The sequence below is a fragment of the Haemaphysalis longicornis genome, unplaced genomic scaffold (assembly GCF_048455015.1).
Source record: "Haemaphysalis longicornis isolate Haplotype H1 unplaced genomic scaffold, Haemaphysalis longicornis Haplotype H1 scaffold_8, whole genome shotgun sequence".
Lineage (NCBI taxonomy): Eukaryota > Metazoa > Arthropoda > Arachnida > Ixodida > Ixodidae > Haemaphysalis > Haemaphysalis longicornis.
This window is the reverse complement of record NW_027526445.1, coordinates 117588309-117605459: the sequence shown is the minus strand read 5'-3', so window position 1 is coordinate 117605459 and position 17151 is coordinate 117588309. Positions and strand designations below refer to the sequence as shown.

The 17151-nt window shown below is 48.3% G+C and overlaps 1 non-coding gene across 1 annotated transcript; it reads right to left on the bottom strand.

Moving 5' to 3' along the window:
* Nucleotides 1-16812: 16812 nt before the first annotated feature.
* Nucleotides 16813-16885, bottom strand: Trnar-acg (transfer RNA arginine (anticodon ACG)). The gene has a single exon. It is a non-coding gene; the product is annotated as a tRNA-Arg (tRNA).
* Between the last annotated feature and the right edge of the window lie 266 nt (nt 16886-17151).

Genomic DNA, 17151 nt, shown 5'->3' with positions numbered 1-17151 from the left:
ATCCTGAGAAGACTCAACATCTCTCACGAAGGTTCTATGTTTTATAATTCTAATGTTCACATGTACATTGACATTGCGTCATTTTTTAGTCCAGGTATCACGCTCAGCGCACAACCACGCCGCTTTGCCGAGCAACGCGTGAGTCTGAAAAAGCGCCGTTCGCTGAAAAGGGAACGCGGAGGGGAGCCAGGGGCAACGGTGTCCTCGGGGTCACTTGCCTCGCTAATAAATGTGTGCGTAGCACCGCCACAACGCGTTATCGAAGGTCTAGAGCAGTCACGGACAACGTAAACAACAGCAAACATTGCGAGCGGTACACGCAAAAGAGGGGGCGGGGAACAAGTCTCTTCGCTTTCCCGCTTGTCCGAGAGGCAACCTGTTGACTCTTGCGCCAGTGAAGAGGGGGAGAATGCGCTCGCGAGCGAAGACAAACACAAAATTGGCGGGCAGCAACAACAAAAATGCGCGTGGTGTGGCGCCGGGCCGGCTGCACCGGTAACGAAAAACTGGCGAGGGAAAAAAAGGGTAGCGGAGAGCGCGATACGGTGGTTGACACGACGGCAAAAGAACAACGCCTGCGCTGCGACGCGTACGGAACCCTAGGGAAAACGAAGGGAGAGAACAAGAAAGAACGACAGCGAGCGGGAAGCAGGGAAGAGGGGAAAGAAGGAGGGTTGGCCCTGAAAGCCTCTCGGCGCGAGACAGACAGAAAAAAAGAAAGAAAAAAGAAACGACGGGAAGAGAAAAGCAACAGGAGGGAACGAATGAATAAGTGGCGGAGATAAATGAAGGCTGAAAGGCGCGCTGGAAGAGAGACAATGAAGGTTGACGCTGGGGAGGAAAAAAAGGAAGGAGAAAAAGAACGAAAAGGCGGGGCGGTGAGGTCTCCGGAAAGCGGGTTTTCTTGCACAGTTTGCGTTCACGCCGGTGAGCCCGCCGTTCAGGAGCGCGCTCGGCCTTCTGTTGGACTACTGTTTCGCGTGCTTCGCATCGACATTTTTAATGAAAATTCGGAAGGATCCTCGGCGCCGCGACGATGATCGTGCTTCCTCAAGCAGCTGCGGACGTGGGCTCCGTGTTCGTCAACCGCCTCAGATGTCGGGTTCTGGTGAGTGAATGCATACCTTGTTCTCCTTTCATTTCAGCGCCTAGGTACTTTCGCGTTTTCAGTCGCGGTTTGCCGAATATTCGTCCGCATTCGGATGTAGCATCTACGGCGGTTATTTTCTCTGCAGTCGCGGCCTCCAGAACCAAGGGATGTTGCGTTGTCTCAATCATTCCAACAGTGTACCGTCTAGGTTAATGCCCCTGTGACTGCCGGTTCTTACTGAGGGCGCTTATTCCCATAATTCCGGTCTCAGAACGGCGATTAAGTATTCGTCAAATCTAGACGAAAATGTTATTTTTAAAGCAAGATACGTATCCTTGGTGCAAAACTGTTTGTCAGTGATATCTGTAAACTACCCTACGGATGGAATCGCTTCAGTCTTGCGCGCTGACTGGCTTTAGCAATCAGCCTTTGGAGAAATCAATTAAATTTTAAAAAGAAAAACATACGGCACGCGCATTGCGAGCAGCGCGAGAGGCTATTAGTTGCCGCAGTTATGCTGTACAAAGGACAAAGGATGCCCAAAAATGAAATAAAATAACGTTCGATGGCGGAAAACGACTTACTTTGCGCATGCCTCTATTCTGTAACAGTAATTTTTTAATGCTTGTGAAAAAAAGGTTGAAGATCTTAATACTTAAATGACAGCTTGAACAGTTCTTCCAAATCATCATCAGCAGCAGCAGCAGAAGCAGCAGCTTTTTCAGGCCCACTACGAAGGCCTCTCCCATTGACCTCCAACCGCAACTGTCCAGCGCTGCTCGAGTTCACAGTTTACCCCCAAATTCCTCAATTTTATCCCTCCATCTGGTTAGTGGCCTTCCCCTTCTTCTTTACCCATCTCTTGGCATCAACTCTGTTACCCTAATTGTCCACCGGTTTTCGGTTCGTCTGACTACATGGCCAGCGCCAGTCCATCTCCTTTTTCCTTATTTCAACTATGATATCGTCAACTCTAGTTTGTTGTCTGATCCATGTAGGTCATTTCCTGTCCCTGAGTGTTACTCCAAACGTAATTCGTTCCATGGCAAATGAAGGACTAACATTTGCCGTTGTCGGGCCGAGCAGGGAGCTATATGTATATTATCGCGTTAAATAATGTTACGTCTACATTTCGGGCGGGCGAAGTTAAAGTAACAATAAAAATGCAGGCGAGATAAGCAAGACAGGAGCACTGCGCTTTTACAGGATGCATACAAATTGTAATGTTGAGGTAATCGTTAGCACGGCCGTTTTATAACATTTTAGTTTCTATTGTCGGGATTAAGGAGCCCGCATGTTCAGCTAACGATTGGGGGGAGATGAGGCGACAATCAAGCACCAGCGTCGTCGTCGAAAAACAATAAAGATGATGCTGCACTTAACAGTAGAGCTGTTTACGCTTGAGATTGGTCAGGCGGCGTTCGAAAAAAGTGTTAGACAAAAATATACCAAGAAAAAATACCGAGCGCACGTGAGCGTGCGTCTTGTGAGGAGCGCCCGGCGTCGTCCAGGCTTGCGTGTGGGCTTGCACCACGTGAGGAGCTCGCGAAAAATAACCAGAAAAATTTTCTTGGCGATTTTTACCGAGGACTGCAACTGTGTTTTGAAATAGTTCATTCGCGGGCTAAGTTATATCGGTAACTAGTGAGTGGAAAAAAGAATTGGCGAGGGCAATCAGTGGGTTTCAGCTGGCTACAATTGTGCGTTAGTAGTAGTAGTAGTACAAACTTTTATTGTGCCCGTGATGGGGTCAAAAAGAAAAGGGACGAAGGTGAAGGTGGTGTATTCTGCTCGTCTTCCTCCCCTCTTCCTCAGCCGTCAGCCAGAAAGAGGCCCCTGGGTTCTGGCGGCGGCCTCGGCCATCCGGACGACCCGAAGCTGCACTTCCGGGTCGGGGCTGATCAAAGCGGTCTCCCATTGCTCCATGTTCGCTACAGGGAATGAGTTGCACCTAGCATTTGCTGCACCATTTTGATTCTGCCTTGCGGGGCACGAACATAACATAGAGGTCCGCCCGACCCGCGCATAGCTTACAATCTCCTGAGTATATTTCGGGATAGCAGCGACTGCGCGCAACCGGGTTTCGAAACGTGTTCGTCTGTAACTGCCTCCACCATACCGAGTCCCATTTAGTGAGGCTGCGGTGCGCGGCGGGATACTTTCGTCTTGCCAATCTGTAATGATCTATGATTTCTTTGTATGACACCATGCGATCTCTTTCCGACCTTACGAGGTGGGGGGAGGTGGGGTCGACGTCTGCCTGGTCGGTTAAACCTCGGGCGGCTTCATGGGCCCTCTCATTTCCTGTCAGACCCGAGTGTGCTGGTGCCCACGTTATTTGAAATTTTCTTCGATTTTTGCGCTATCGCGAGTATGCCCGTGGTTCAAGGCGACACCCTACCTTTTGCAAAATTTCTAACTGCCGATTTAGAATCGCTGACAATTATTTTTGCGCTGGTGTTGGACATGGCCACGGCAATGGCCACCTCCTCACCCTCCGTAGGTCGCACCGTAGCGAGCGAAGCGGCAGTGAGTCACTGTCCCTGATGATCAACTACAGCTACTGTCGTGGCGTCACGGGCACGACATTCGGCTGCATCAACGTAGACCACGCCCTCTGACCTTTCAAATCGTTTGTCTACCGCGCGTGCTCGTTCCCGCCTGAGCTCGATGTCATGCACAGGATTCGTGTTTTTTGGGAGTGGGGGAACGTAGAGGTGCGCTCGCCATTCAGGGGGATATCCTCTTTCGGGCCCGCCGGTGTTTCGTATGCTATTCCTAGCGAACGAAGAATGTGTCTTTCGGTCTGGCTCTGGGATAGTCTTTCGTAATGGGCCGCTCTTTGTGCCTCCACCAATTCGCCGAGCGTGTTGTGAACGCCCAACGCTTCAAAACGATCATTTGCAGTGCTGAATGGAAGGCCGATCGCTTGTTTCAACGCCTTTTTGATGATACCATTGATTTTTATTTTCTCGTCCGGGAGTCGTATAAGTAATTTTGCTTCGCACGAAGGGCTGAATGAGTCGTATTAAACTTTCTTCTTTCATGCCTCTGTTCCTGTTTGCTACCCATGCAATCAATCGCATGGTTAGTTGCGTGCTTTTCTCTAATTGTTTAATGATTTCCTTATTGTGGCCATTATCTTGAATTTTAAGGCCAAGGACTCGGATACTGCCCACTGTAGGAATGCGTCGGCGGCCTGCGTACAGCTCGATGTTAGGTGTAGCAGGGTCCCGTTTCCGTCCTCTGCTGGTGGGTGTGTATATCAAGAGTTCGGATTTTTGAGGGGAGCACTCGAGGCCTCGAGGGCGGGCATAATCGATTATCGCGCCTATTCCGCTCTGTAACGTGCCTTGCACATCTCCGTCGCTGCCGCCGGCGACGCAGAGGGTCGCGTCGTCGGCGTAGAGGCTGTGATTTAGAGTGGCTATTTCATTTAATTTGTCGGGTAGCCCATCATGGCGGCGTTAAATAGAAACGGTGAAAGTACCCAGCCTTGCGGCGTCCCACGGCTTCCCATCTCAAATTGGCTCGATTCGATGTTTCCAGTCACTAGGGATACTGTTCTGTCAAAAAGAAAATTTCTAATGTATTTGTAAACTCTTTTTCCGGTGCCCAGTCTCTCGACGCCCTCGAGAATCGCCTCGTGACGGACGTTGTCGAACGCCTTGGTGAGATCAAGACCGAGAATGGCCCTGGTGTCGAGCGGGGAGCAGCCTTCGCCGTCGATTAACTGATGTTTGATGCGTAACATCACGTCCTGGGTCGATAATTTCGCATGGAAACCTATCATGGTGTGAGGGTACAGGTCGTTTTCCTCCATGTAGACATTTATTCTGTTTAACACCACACGCTCGAGAAGCTTACCCAAACACGAAGTTAAAGATATAGGCCTGATGTTTTCAAGCCTATATCTTTAACTTCGTGTTTGGGTAAGCTTCTAGAGCATTAGTTAGAATTGCTTTTTCCCAGTTTCGGCCCTTTTCCGCGTCTCTGTTTTGTGCGCAATGATGAGACGGACACTGATAAGTATGTTTGACGAATTGTTGTGCTTTGCTTGTCGTTTAGGCTGCTCGTTTTCTACTCGCAGTTTCAGGATTATTCCGTCGGCGCCCTGCTACAGGGTCATTCGTACCGCTCGTACAGAAGACGCGGCGTTCATCGCAACTCATAACTAAACAGCGCACAGAACACAAACGGCTGTCGAAACGCGCCACCGTGTACGGACTTGTTCCATGAGGGGAATTTTCCCTTTTTCTAGTAATTTTCGGCTTTAATTTTGGCCAAAAGGGAAAAATGGAATATTTAAGCTGCAGGGAATTGTAGGCGTCGTGCAGCAGAAAGGAAAAATAATGTCAATAAACCGGACCAGACTCATTTATTACTTTGTTTTCTTTTAAAAAGTTTCCTTAACACTTCGACGGATTTATGTTCAAATATCCGCTGTTGTGCTCCTGCAAGCCTCAAACATCCAAGACTGCTCCCAAACGAGTTCATGTAGCAGAAGGGAGCATAGAAGAAAGAATACTCCACGAAAATCGTGGAGCGGTGGCTGCTGAAGGGCTGAAGCCTGTTCGCATGTATTCCTACGCAATACACAAACACACACGCACACACACACACACACACAAAACATTTCGGTGCCTAAGTCCGCCTGCTGTCAACAAGAGGTGGCGTCAACAGTCCCGGCGCTGAGCTAAACTTATCTCAATTACCCAACAATGCTTTGTTCTTTTTCATACCGGCAATTGTAAAGAACTTTAGCATACAAAGTCTGCATGCTGTTTGGTACAAAATGTGGAGTACATAGTCAAATGCTACTGACCGGCAGATGTAGTGTAACTATAGTTGAAGCTGAAACTGTGTTTCTCTGAACGGCGTCTGCGTCTGGAAGGCTACGGAAAGTAGACTTAAGTGTAGCTGAATAACGCCAAAAACCGACAATAAATTTACGTACAGGTCTATATGCTGCAAAAAAAAATGCAGGAAAATTTGCACGGATTTTTTGAAATCCGGGGAGAAATGCTAAAAATAGGTAATTTTCGAGCCTAGAAATGGGAATTTTTCTAACCCTGTACGGAACATCACTGGGGAAAAGTGCATCCCCTGACGGCCGACTTACCTAAGTGCCAACTCGCTGCGATGCAGCATTATAGAGCGCTTGCGGCGGGAGAAGGAGGAGGAGGAGGGTAACGAGGAGGAAGAGGAGGATAAAAAAATTACACCATCTTGAACCCTGAGTAGTATGCGAAGCAGCCATGGGGTCGGCTGAAGTTCCCATTAGTTTTCAGTTCGTCGTTTCCGTTGACGTTCAGCTTCGCGTGCCTTCGTTGTATCAAGGCCTTCTTGACGCAGTTTGAATGAATGAAGGACATAAGGCGCGTTCGTAGCACATGCTCCCGTCTCGGTTTGTAGCGCAGTATCTCCCGTTGCGGCCAGAGAGTCGTGGGGCCGAAACCGGTCGCCGCCTAGCTATTTCTTTTTATAGTGGACTGCACTGACGTCAGCCCAAATGCTGACGGGGCTGAAGAGACGCGCATGCGCAGTAGAGTGCGGACGGCGGACAAGGGAGGGATGATCACAGCCACGAGCATGAGATGCTCCGTATCTAAAACTTTATTCAAACGCAACATTGGGCGTTGAGAATGTCCCGGGCCAGATTCACCAACGCCAACTGGTCCGTCAGCTGTTCCGAGGCTAGCCAAGTCCGCCACGTTGCATGGAGGACGATGGTGTGGAAAATGTGGGGACTGAATTGCAGTGGGGCAGGAGAAACTACAATGTTTTAAATCAGCGTGTGCTTTGGGACAACTGGGACATGCGGGGAGGGTCTTGCGCTGCGCTCAAATTTCGCTTTAGGCGGTATTAAGTAATCGTCAGTCAATATTTGCGATTGTCTTTTACTATGAAGTTATGAGGCCCGACAACCTTTCCAGGCCTGCCGGTGCCGGACGACTGAGCATGCACACCCTCTTGTGCCACAAATAGTTTCGCGATTTTATTGCCGTCCCCGCGATTCAGTCCACGTTTTTTGGTCTTCCTCATTTGTATTTTTATTATTACACGCAGAATACCTGTGGCGAGCTACGGCGGGAGTGGGAATGTGGGCAGAGAAAATGAAACAAGAAAATATTGAGCCTTGCACATACTGTGAAGATGGAAGACCAGCGAAACTGTATTGGTGGATAACTACACTGGGTTATGTGTGGTGACTTACTATATTGATCGAATAAATACACATACACGTAACTTTCTTAAAATTAGTTAAAGATAATTCTCACATAATTTGTTTCCGTAGAGTTCCGACAGAGCAAGAGATGCAGACAGTGGCGCAGCCAGAAATATTTTGGGGGGCTGTTTTACGCCGTAGGCAAAAAAAAAAAAGCCTGAAATAAGAGATAGCCTGCTCGCAAACATTTTTTTTTTGTCTCCTTACCTCATTTTCCTATTCTGTTTTTACATAATATACCGATGCGGAGCGTAAACAGCGGGGTCGAAAAAAGGCCGAAATACGGAGTGGACAGAGGGGTGGGGGGGTCAGAAATTTTGGGGGAGTGTTTTTGACACCAAAACACCCCCCCCCCCCTCCCTGCTCCCCTGGCTACGCCCCTGGTCACAGCCGTTTTCTGTAACCCCACTCGCTCAGTAGATAGACGGGCTTGTATTGACAGCAAAAGGGAATTCTATAGCGTTTACAGCTTCAGCGCGAACTAATAATCACGAATAAATGAAATTCGACGTAACGATAGAGCTGTCTTAACGGCCAATTTTATTATGATTCTTTCCAAGGTAGCTGTATTAGATTGAGAGCTACAAAGCATTTTACACTACAGCTCTAGAGCGAGCGCGTGCGTTTCTTAGTTCCACGCGACCCCAATTTTGGCCAGAACCTAGCGCAGGACAGATTCGCTGTACAAACAGCGAGGACGCAGTTACTGAAGGGAGAGAAGAAACATTCATTTATTGAACATGTTAGCTTCGCACGAAAGGGGAAGCTAGCTACTCCAAGCTGTGGATACCCATTATCGAAAGTGTTTAGTTGCGGAGATTAGAAAACATCACACAGAAAATGCACACCGGTAACGACATAAGCACTGAAAGAGACTTTGTGCGCCCAGTTGAAATTTTGTACGAAGCATACATACTTACATACTGCAACATATTCAATAATGTAGAGACATGTATGAAATATTCATGAAGCAAGAAGCCGTAACCATAAAAGCCGTGAACAATATGTCTTTCTGAAAGGAGTAGCATTTTCGTGTAAAACGCGCAGATCGGGAGAGAAAAAAATGGCGCAGCTTGCACTATTGGTGCAAGGCTGGAGAAACGGCAGAGCTGGCGGCCCCTCTTCCTTCGTCAGAGACCCGGCAGTTGCACGGTGCATCTCGCATGGATTTCCGAACTTGCCGCTGAAAGCTCTCCATCAATGGAAGGCCCGGATCGTTCTGTCCTCAGGCTTTCACAACTTTCCCAAAGTGTACCGCGTTAGCACGCGCTAGAACCCACGGCAACAGGCTTCGCGAACTATAGGTGTTTGTAGCGCGAACTCGGTGTCTATGCTCCCCACATCAAGGGGGGAACGCATGCGAACTGGCGAGAAGAACAGCACGCGCACGCCATGAACGCTGAGCAGAGTGTTCCCGAAGATCGATCTGGCTGACGCCGGGCGCTCCCCACGAGGCTCGCGCACACGTGCGCTCGGTATTTGTCCTTTGTATTTTTTGCGAGCTCCTCACGCGGCGCTAGCCTACGCGCAAGCGTTGACGTCGCCGGGTGCTCTTCACGAGGCACCCGCTTACGGGCGCTCGACTGGGCTGAGTTTTTTTCGGTAACGCACGACGGCCGAACTAAATGTTTAAATAGCTCTGCTGGCAAAAACAACTAAACCTAACAGTGTCTGTATTGTAATCGAATGGCACAAGAGTTAGTGCATGATGGGTTCGGGTTGACGTTGTGGCAATAAAAGTGAAGTAATTACTAAGAGCAAGGCGGGGGATTTAAATAACTTTAGGCATTGCAAGTTACTGAGCGCTGAAAAAGGGTTTAGGCTCAACAATCAAGGAAAGCGAGAAATCCCTGTCGTAACGGCGACAAAGAACAGAACGCTTTCTTTCGCGTAGATACTAACTTGTTGACGTCAGCGTTTGGGATTTCATATATACAACTGCACCGTATTATAAGAATGGAAAGGCAAGAGTTTTATAGTTTAATAATTTCGCTTCCTGGGGACAACTCGTAAAGTTTGTCGCGAATATATGCTTGCCTCTTGATGGCTTTATTGAAAGTTATTTTATATGTTTGGACTACGACATGTAGGATCTAAAATTAAGACGGCGTATTTAAGTCCAAGTGCCGTCTCTAGCAACATATTTTGGAACGAATACATAGAAGCTGTACGCTTTAAAAAGTAATGAACATTGTTTTAATAAGTTAACCTCATTTACAAAGAGTGCAATATGTGCAGAAATTACCAAAGACTCGTTACAGGTGATGAGATCTGGAAGCGAACATATCGCCCAGCGTGAAGACGCATGTTGTCATAAATATCAGCAGAAATTTATGTACAATAGAAAGAAAGTGGAACGAGTATAGAGCCTTGTGCAACTCCAGAGGATATTTGAATAGTAGGGGATGAGGCAGAGTTATACAATACAAACTGTGAGTGGTACGTCAGAAAATAGTACCCATCCAACCAAAGACGCATTTTTAATGTAGGGTATACGTCAAGTTGCTGAGTGCAACTTTTTACCCTATTTTCCGCCATAATGGTGTACGTTTATAGAAATAAATAAATAATCTTCAAGTGAGCAATTAATACGAAAGTAAGTTTCAGGGCAGTTTCCGTTTCAAAAGATCTAAATAAATCTGCAAACAACGTACCTACTTTTTGCCTGTATCTAGCGATTCGTATAATTAGGGGGACGAATTCGACAAGTCGGGTAACTCTACTTACACCTCAACGGCAACCATGTTGCGGGCTAGGTAACGCGGTATTATAGTTGCTGAAAACTTTATGGAAGCGAAGACTGCTTTTCGCTTCCATCAGAAAAGTGGCCGCCGCGGCCGGGAAGCGAACCCGCGACCTCGCGCTCAGGAGCGCAACACCCTATAGCCACTGAGCCACCGCGGCGGGTTCCTCAGTAATCATTTCTGAGATAAACGGGGTTTCGCAATACAAGAGTTTGTGAATCCGCAAACGCAAGCGTTCCTCTCTGAGCCGGCTTTGGCAGCCCTATTGTATTCCGCCGTAAGCCTCCCAGATCGTGGCAAGAATTCGCCCAGCAGTGGGCATAAATAAGGCCGATGCATTAAGTAGCTATATAATTAATTATTTAATTAATTTGAGTGTATCGTGTGGACTTAGTTCCACACACTCCATGCGATTTTACTAGAATATCAAATTGCGCTGTTCGGGTGAAAACACTTCTTGATAGCCGGCCTGGTGTGTTTAGGTGCGCGTGACTACAAGAATCACAAGGGTGCATGGTATTTGCTTTAGCGTGGATTAGTTTGGTTAAAAGTTAGGACGTTGAGAGCATTTAGGCCTAGTTTAGATGTGTGAGTGGCCCGTGTTGCAAAAGTGAACATTTCAAGGAAAAAATCTGTAAGGTTTTTATTTGCAGGATGATTTTGATGATTAAGCTGTTGCTCTGTAAAGATGGCGCGCGAGCAGTGCGGAAGCGGGAAAATTGATTGAATTGCATGTAATAAACTTCCCTTCAATTAATCGCTAGAGGAGCGAGATGGGAGAGGAAGAGCGCGAGGGATTGGCGGGAAAGAGAAGCGAGGAAGCTACACGACAGGGGCAGCAGAAAAACCATCGTCGTTTGACGACATTTGCAGTGAAGCACGCAGATATGAGACCGATTTCCCATTCGAAAAAGACGACAAGAAAAAATTTTTCCTACTTAGTCGTATTTTCGTGTGTCGTACTGTCGTCTTGTAGTAGTATGGTCGTGTCGTGATTCTGATGTTCTGTCGTGTCGGTCGTATTCCTGTCCTAAGTTTGATGTTCCGTCGTGCGAATTCCTGTTTTGTCGTGCTGCTGATGTTCCATCAGTAGTTGCACATGGTTTGAATGTTATTGCCCGTTGTGAAGAGTAAAGTATAAATGGCAGTTTGTTGTGTCTACAGGAATTTTTGTCGTTGAGGAAATTGACTTTGTCGTTACGACAGAAATGTGTGTCGTAACAACAGATGGCTTTGTCGTAACAACAGGCCTTCTGTTGTCACAACAAAGTTTTTGGTCGTACCACAGGAGTTCTTGTTAGGTTTCTGCGGTATTCCTGTTGTGATTTTAGACTGGGTCTTACCTGCTTTTTTAATTCTTGGAGCCGTCTGCCATACTGTGAGCCATCTGTGTACCAGGAGCGGCGGATTTTTGATGTTAACTTAAGTAAAATAAAACGCTTGAAATAAATCTGACCGTGTGGTCGATCGAATGGCCGAGGTATAGTGGCACACTGTCTCCGCGCTATTAGACATTTCCCATCCTTTCTATTGGGTATCCGATATGGCCCGTGAAACGTATGCCACGCCTTAGCGCAGCGTTGCTCCCATTCGGAGGCATCGCGTCCGGAATGGCGCGTGCGCACGGGCGTACACGACGATTTATGGCTGCGCCCTCGGGTCAAGATTTGCGCAAAGTTCCGCAGTGCCGCCGACAAGGTTCGTTGTACCTCGGCTGACCCCGCTTCGAGTGTTATTGATGTTTTGGTCTGTGACCGCGTAGACGCCCTCGACTGCATATCCCTTCGGACACTCGTAAAACAGTCATTGCGGCGTTAATCGCGTGGTCGTTGCTGTTAGTACAAACATGCGGCGCCGACGGCCGCGTTGTGCTGGAGGAACTTGCCAGAGCCATAAATATCGTAGTTTGCTGCAGGCGCTTAAACTGTGCTTTTGAAAGCTCTTCCGACAGGTATTACCCCCAAATGCCTCAGGTGTGGAGAGTCGATGGCCTATGTTTTTTCTCTTTTCCGAACAATGACCTCAAACCTTAATTCCAGGCACTTCGCTTCTCACCCCCCCCCCCCCCGTTAGTTTTCCGGCACGGATCCGAGCGAAAAAGTGCTAAGTAATTTGAGGCAACAACAATGCTGCCATAAGTGTTCTCGAGGAAAGAAATGACCTCCACGCTAAAAGCACTGCTTGAGCTCGTAAATGGCTTCGCTGTGTTCTACTCCGTTTGAAATCACAGCAGTCGTGCTTTCTAATGCGCCACTAAAAACGCAGTTGTTTACGGCAGTGTGGAATAGGTTGAGATAAATCGTACGACCGACGACCTCCGGGTTGCCTTGGCTTTGCACCGTGGACTTCGCTCTGAAGCAGAGGAATTTGCTTTAAGATGTAATAAAGTTTACTGTTGCCGCGCTGTGCTAAACAATGAAAAATGAAAGGGTAGCTTTTCTTCGGGTAGCTTTTCTTCGGGAATTTGACTTTTTTACTCAGCGCATTGTCGGTTCGTTCGCCGCGTTCAGAGCGAGGGCAACTATGCGTATAATGGCGTGAAGATGAAACAGAGAAAGCGAGCGATGCCGCCACGTCGTGCGAAATATTCCGACACAGAGGGACAAATTATAGCAGATGACTGGAAACCGCACAAACGTCCGACACTCCTGCTGTTGCTTTCCGACGTAGTTCAAAGCGAATGGGGCAACTTGGCAAAAGTTTTTTTCGTCGGTCCACGGGCAGAGAGCGGCAGAAGAGTATAGGACGACAGAACGCGTGCGGAAAGGTGTGCTGTCAGCCGAGCCGTCAGGCGCGGCTGCAGCCTTGGCTGCGGGGGCGCTGCGTTCGCACCACTGTTGCCCTTGTTGCTATGGGAACGCCAAGTCGAAGCGTTGCTCGCTCCCTTCTCCGCTGACGCGCCCGTCATGTGGCTTCTCGAAGCGTCCCGTCACCGCTTGTATGTATCTTTAAAGGGACCCTGCAACACTTCCTCCAATTTTTTTTTTTTTTTTTGGAATCTTGTCACCCAACACACCCAGTTCTTAGATTAGGAGGCAGCAAGGTACCTCAGCCAAAAATTACTGCTCTATGCCCATCAGATAACTTGGAAACTCGCTCAAAAGATTTTTCTCTCTTTCCCGGTCTTCACCTTCTTCGACGGCCCGAATTACGTCACTGAGGCCATGCAGCGGCTGTTGGCCGGTTTTCCTTCAAGTTGCAGCAATGAACGCGTTCCGATAGAAATTTGAAAAATAAAGCCACCAAAACAAAGCAGAAACGGAAGCCGTATCTGGTGCGACGAGCAAATCACGCTGTGCCGCTCCGTGCGGGCAATAACTATAACTTTTGCAGTCCTTCCAGACGCGAAGGAAAGAGTGAAAGCGTTTATCGAAAGTGTTTCAGGGTCCCTTTAAATTGTAGTGCGGCGTGAGTGCAGCGCCGAGCGGGCGGCCAAATAGAAAGGAATGTGAATGACGGCTACGAACCGCCGATACTGGTGCACAACAAAAGCAGCGACAGGCAGCCAATGCCGCAGATAAAAGGAACAAGGGTGACCGCTAAGACGGAGCAAGGCGCGCGCATAGGGCGGGGCTTCAATTAAATTTGCAAAGGGATATGGGGCCGCGCGCATTCTGGAAGATCCACCAATGGATTTTAAATTAAGATTCCCATAGCGACAGCAGTCGATAGTGTATTGTAAAGTAAGTACATTTTCTCGGCGTGCCCGTCGCCATTCGCGCGGGACCGTGTGTATCGTCACGCAAAAATGAATCGCGATCACAAAATATTGAATTAGAACACACAAATAGCGTGATTTCTTTCCGAGCAGGTCAAATTGACGCGTGGCGATAATTACAGTAACAAAATTTGGAAATATTTTCACGAAGCCAAAGACGACGCAGTTGTCATTAAGGGAAAAGAAATTTATTGGAGCGAAGTTGCGCTCCCCTAACGGCTCAAAGAATACACAGGCGGCGAAGCAGAAGTCAACAAAGTGACGTGCGCAGGCGAGCGTCAGCGAGTCGGATACCGTGGTGTCTGCTCTGCGGGCATTTACCTCTCAGCGGGAGGGCTTCTAAAACAGTCGAATTGCATTCGGAACCCTGTCGGTCAAAGAAGGTTATTCTAGGCCGGTGACGTTAGTTTGATACACTCTTCCTATCAAAGGAGATAAAACGTGCGGCATAAAGAACGGAACAAGCGCTTCACTTGGCCCACGGATAACACAGATAACATAGCCCGGCGCAGCCAGTCGGCAAAAACAAAGCATAAACAAACAAACCCAAAACATGGTTCGCGGGAATATGGCTTTCCAAAAATACCGAGAGCGCGACCTTATTGGGCTTCCATGAACAGCATTATTCAATTTTGCATGTTCTGGTTCGTCTCCGCGTTTAATTTGCACACGACTGTACATCAGCGTGTGTGCATTGCAGTGTGGCTTTCTGCGGTATCACGCCGCACACGCGGACGAGCACAGATATGAAAAACGTTGCTTGTGCCAGCTTGGAAGGTTTTGGAACCAAGTCCAAGCCCCTCTTGATTGAGAGGGAAATGATAAACAGTCGGCCGCGAGTATCCGGTGATATAAGTTATGACTAAAGGAAAAGCTTTCCTACGCAAATTGTAACTTCGTGTTGTGCTCGAAATACCCATGTCGAGAGGGTGCGCGCTGAAGTCCCCGCGACGGAGAAAAATATCAAAGGCCCTCAGCCTCACAAGAACTGAAGTTGAGCGACGAGAGATCGACCGGAAGGCACCGGAAGCTGAGTAAAAACGTCTTTACCAGTGAGGCACTTTTGTTTGTCTCTGAGGAGAGGGTACGGAACAAGAAAAAAAAAGAAGAAAATTACGGTAATGTTTAACTGTGCCAACGTGGGTTACCCGCGATCGAGTTGAACGTTTAAATGTTTACAGCGCAGACACACGAAGGACAAAGAAGAACGTTGCACCACAGGCGCTGACTTTCAACAACATTTATTGCAAGGAAAAAACGCATTTATATAGGAAAAATCAAAGAAAAGAACACGTGGCGAACTTGAATCAGCTGTGAGCATTAGCGAAGATAATTATGGACGCGTGCAGGGTCTCTGTAGAAACCTCAATTCTTTTTCTGATAGCGCTATGGATGGGACACTTACGCAGTGATCTTGCAGCATGGCGATCTCGGTTACCTCAATTATCTCCCGCGCTACCTTACTGGGGTTCCCTCCATTATCTCCCGGGCTACCTTATTCCCGGGACTACCAATACCTATACGAGCCCACTAATCATAAAACGGCACGTTAGGCGGACCAAAGCAGCGTAAATGATTATACACGGCCTCGTTTATTCGTGCCAGTTTCGGTTTCGACTAAACGAACACCGAGGCGGCCGCTGTGGCAGGAGGATGCTCGTGACGTCACCGTTCTCGTCGCACCACTGTTGGTGTGGACGCGCACGCGCTCGCGCGCCCACACCGGCCGAGGTGTCTACCAGCTCCATGAGCCGGACAGCATGACGTCAGTCCTAAAACCGTGAGGTGTACACACGGCGGGGCAGTGCACGCCAGCCACAGCCAGCGCGTTGGCGATGTCACGGTGCCCTCACGTCGGCAGTTTGGGGCCAGGAGGAGTAGATGGCGTCATGCTGATGCCGATTGAGAAATGGTATCCGTTCTGAGCTTTCTCGTGCGCGCAAAGAATAAAATAGATTTGAAATATGTTAGACTGAACGGTTACTATTGAAACTTGCTGGGAGATATCTTACCCCTTAAATAATTGTTTGATTGACTGATTGATTGATTGGCTGATTGATTGACTGATTGATTGATTGATCGATCCTTTAGTGCGTGCTCCAATACCGCCTGTAGCAACACGCGCTGCGGAAGCATACATTCCTCTTTGTAGAGCGTTTTCTAATACCCCACTGGGGTGTATTTGTTTAACCGTTTAGCTCACTGGCTAAGGCGTTGTGCTACTGAGCACGAGGACGCGGGTTCGATTCCCGGCCGCGGCGGCCGCCTTTCTGATGGAGGCGAAAAGCAAACACGCCCGTGTGTACGAGATTTCGGCGCACGTTAAAGATCCCCAGGTGGTCAAAATTAATCCGGAGCCCTCCACTACAGCGCGCCTCATCGCCTGCGTTGCGTCGGCGCGTTAAACCCTGCAATCAATCAATCATCAATCGAGGTTTAACCGTTTCCGTACGCATCAGTTTGTTACATTCACACGAGTAACGGCCGGGTATGTTCCACAACACCGGAGCTTAGGCCTAGCGTCTTGCTTTGAGGTTTTACAGCGTGACACAGAAGCCTCAGTCTGAAGTGCTGAGTACTTTGTTCTATAGTGGGTACCATTTGATGACGTTAGGCTTCAAAGCGCGTCGTTAGGCCTAACGCCCTGTGTTAGGTAACCTCATGCTAAGTACCCTTCAAGTTCAGCCTTGTGACGTGCCAAGCAACGTCACATTCACTGAACGTCGAGTTTTGGGTACCGGTTCACAACGCTTGGCCTAATGTCACGCCATCGCATACCGGCTTCGCTTCTTCCCTCTACTGCAGTGCGCATCAACCCTTGCACGAGCGCGTTCAAGAAATATTGGTATTCAACGCTACCATTGTACATTTCAGGCCATTAAAAGTTACAACAAAAGTAGACGCCTTTCTGTATGCATTTGGAACACGGCTTTCAACATTTACGCTAATAGCAACTTCAAGTTGTTAGTGCACAACTTAAAAAAAAAAAGGAAAGAAGGCATTTAAAGAAAGCGTTTAGACAAAAACGAAGCGAGCCTGCCAGGATTCGAACCTGGAATCTTCTGATCCGTAGTCAGACGCGTTATCCGTTGCGCCACAGGCCCCGCACACGAAGCCCTTCTTTTCGGTCGTCGTCTATACGCCAACTTGTTCTTATCAATCCGGAATCGTAGAGACGCTTGTCCCCGTTTTTTTCAAGGACGCTACGAAACGTCGCAGCGTGCTCTGCTTTCTTGCCTCTCTCGGCAGTCGCTCACGACTTTTTCTTGATACAACAGAAGCGTTTTAGGTTTACTGGAAAATACGGGAAGCCGAATCCAGCAACGTCGCTCTCTCCAGCTTCCGTGCCTGTATCATCTGCACGTACCTC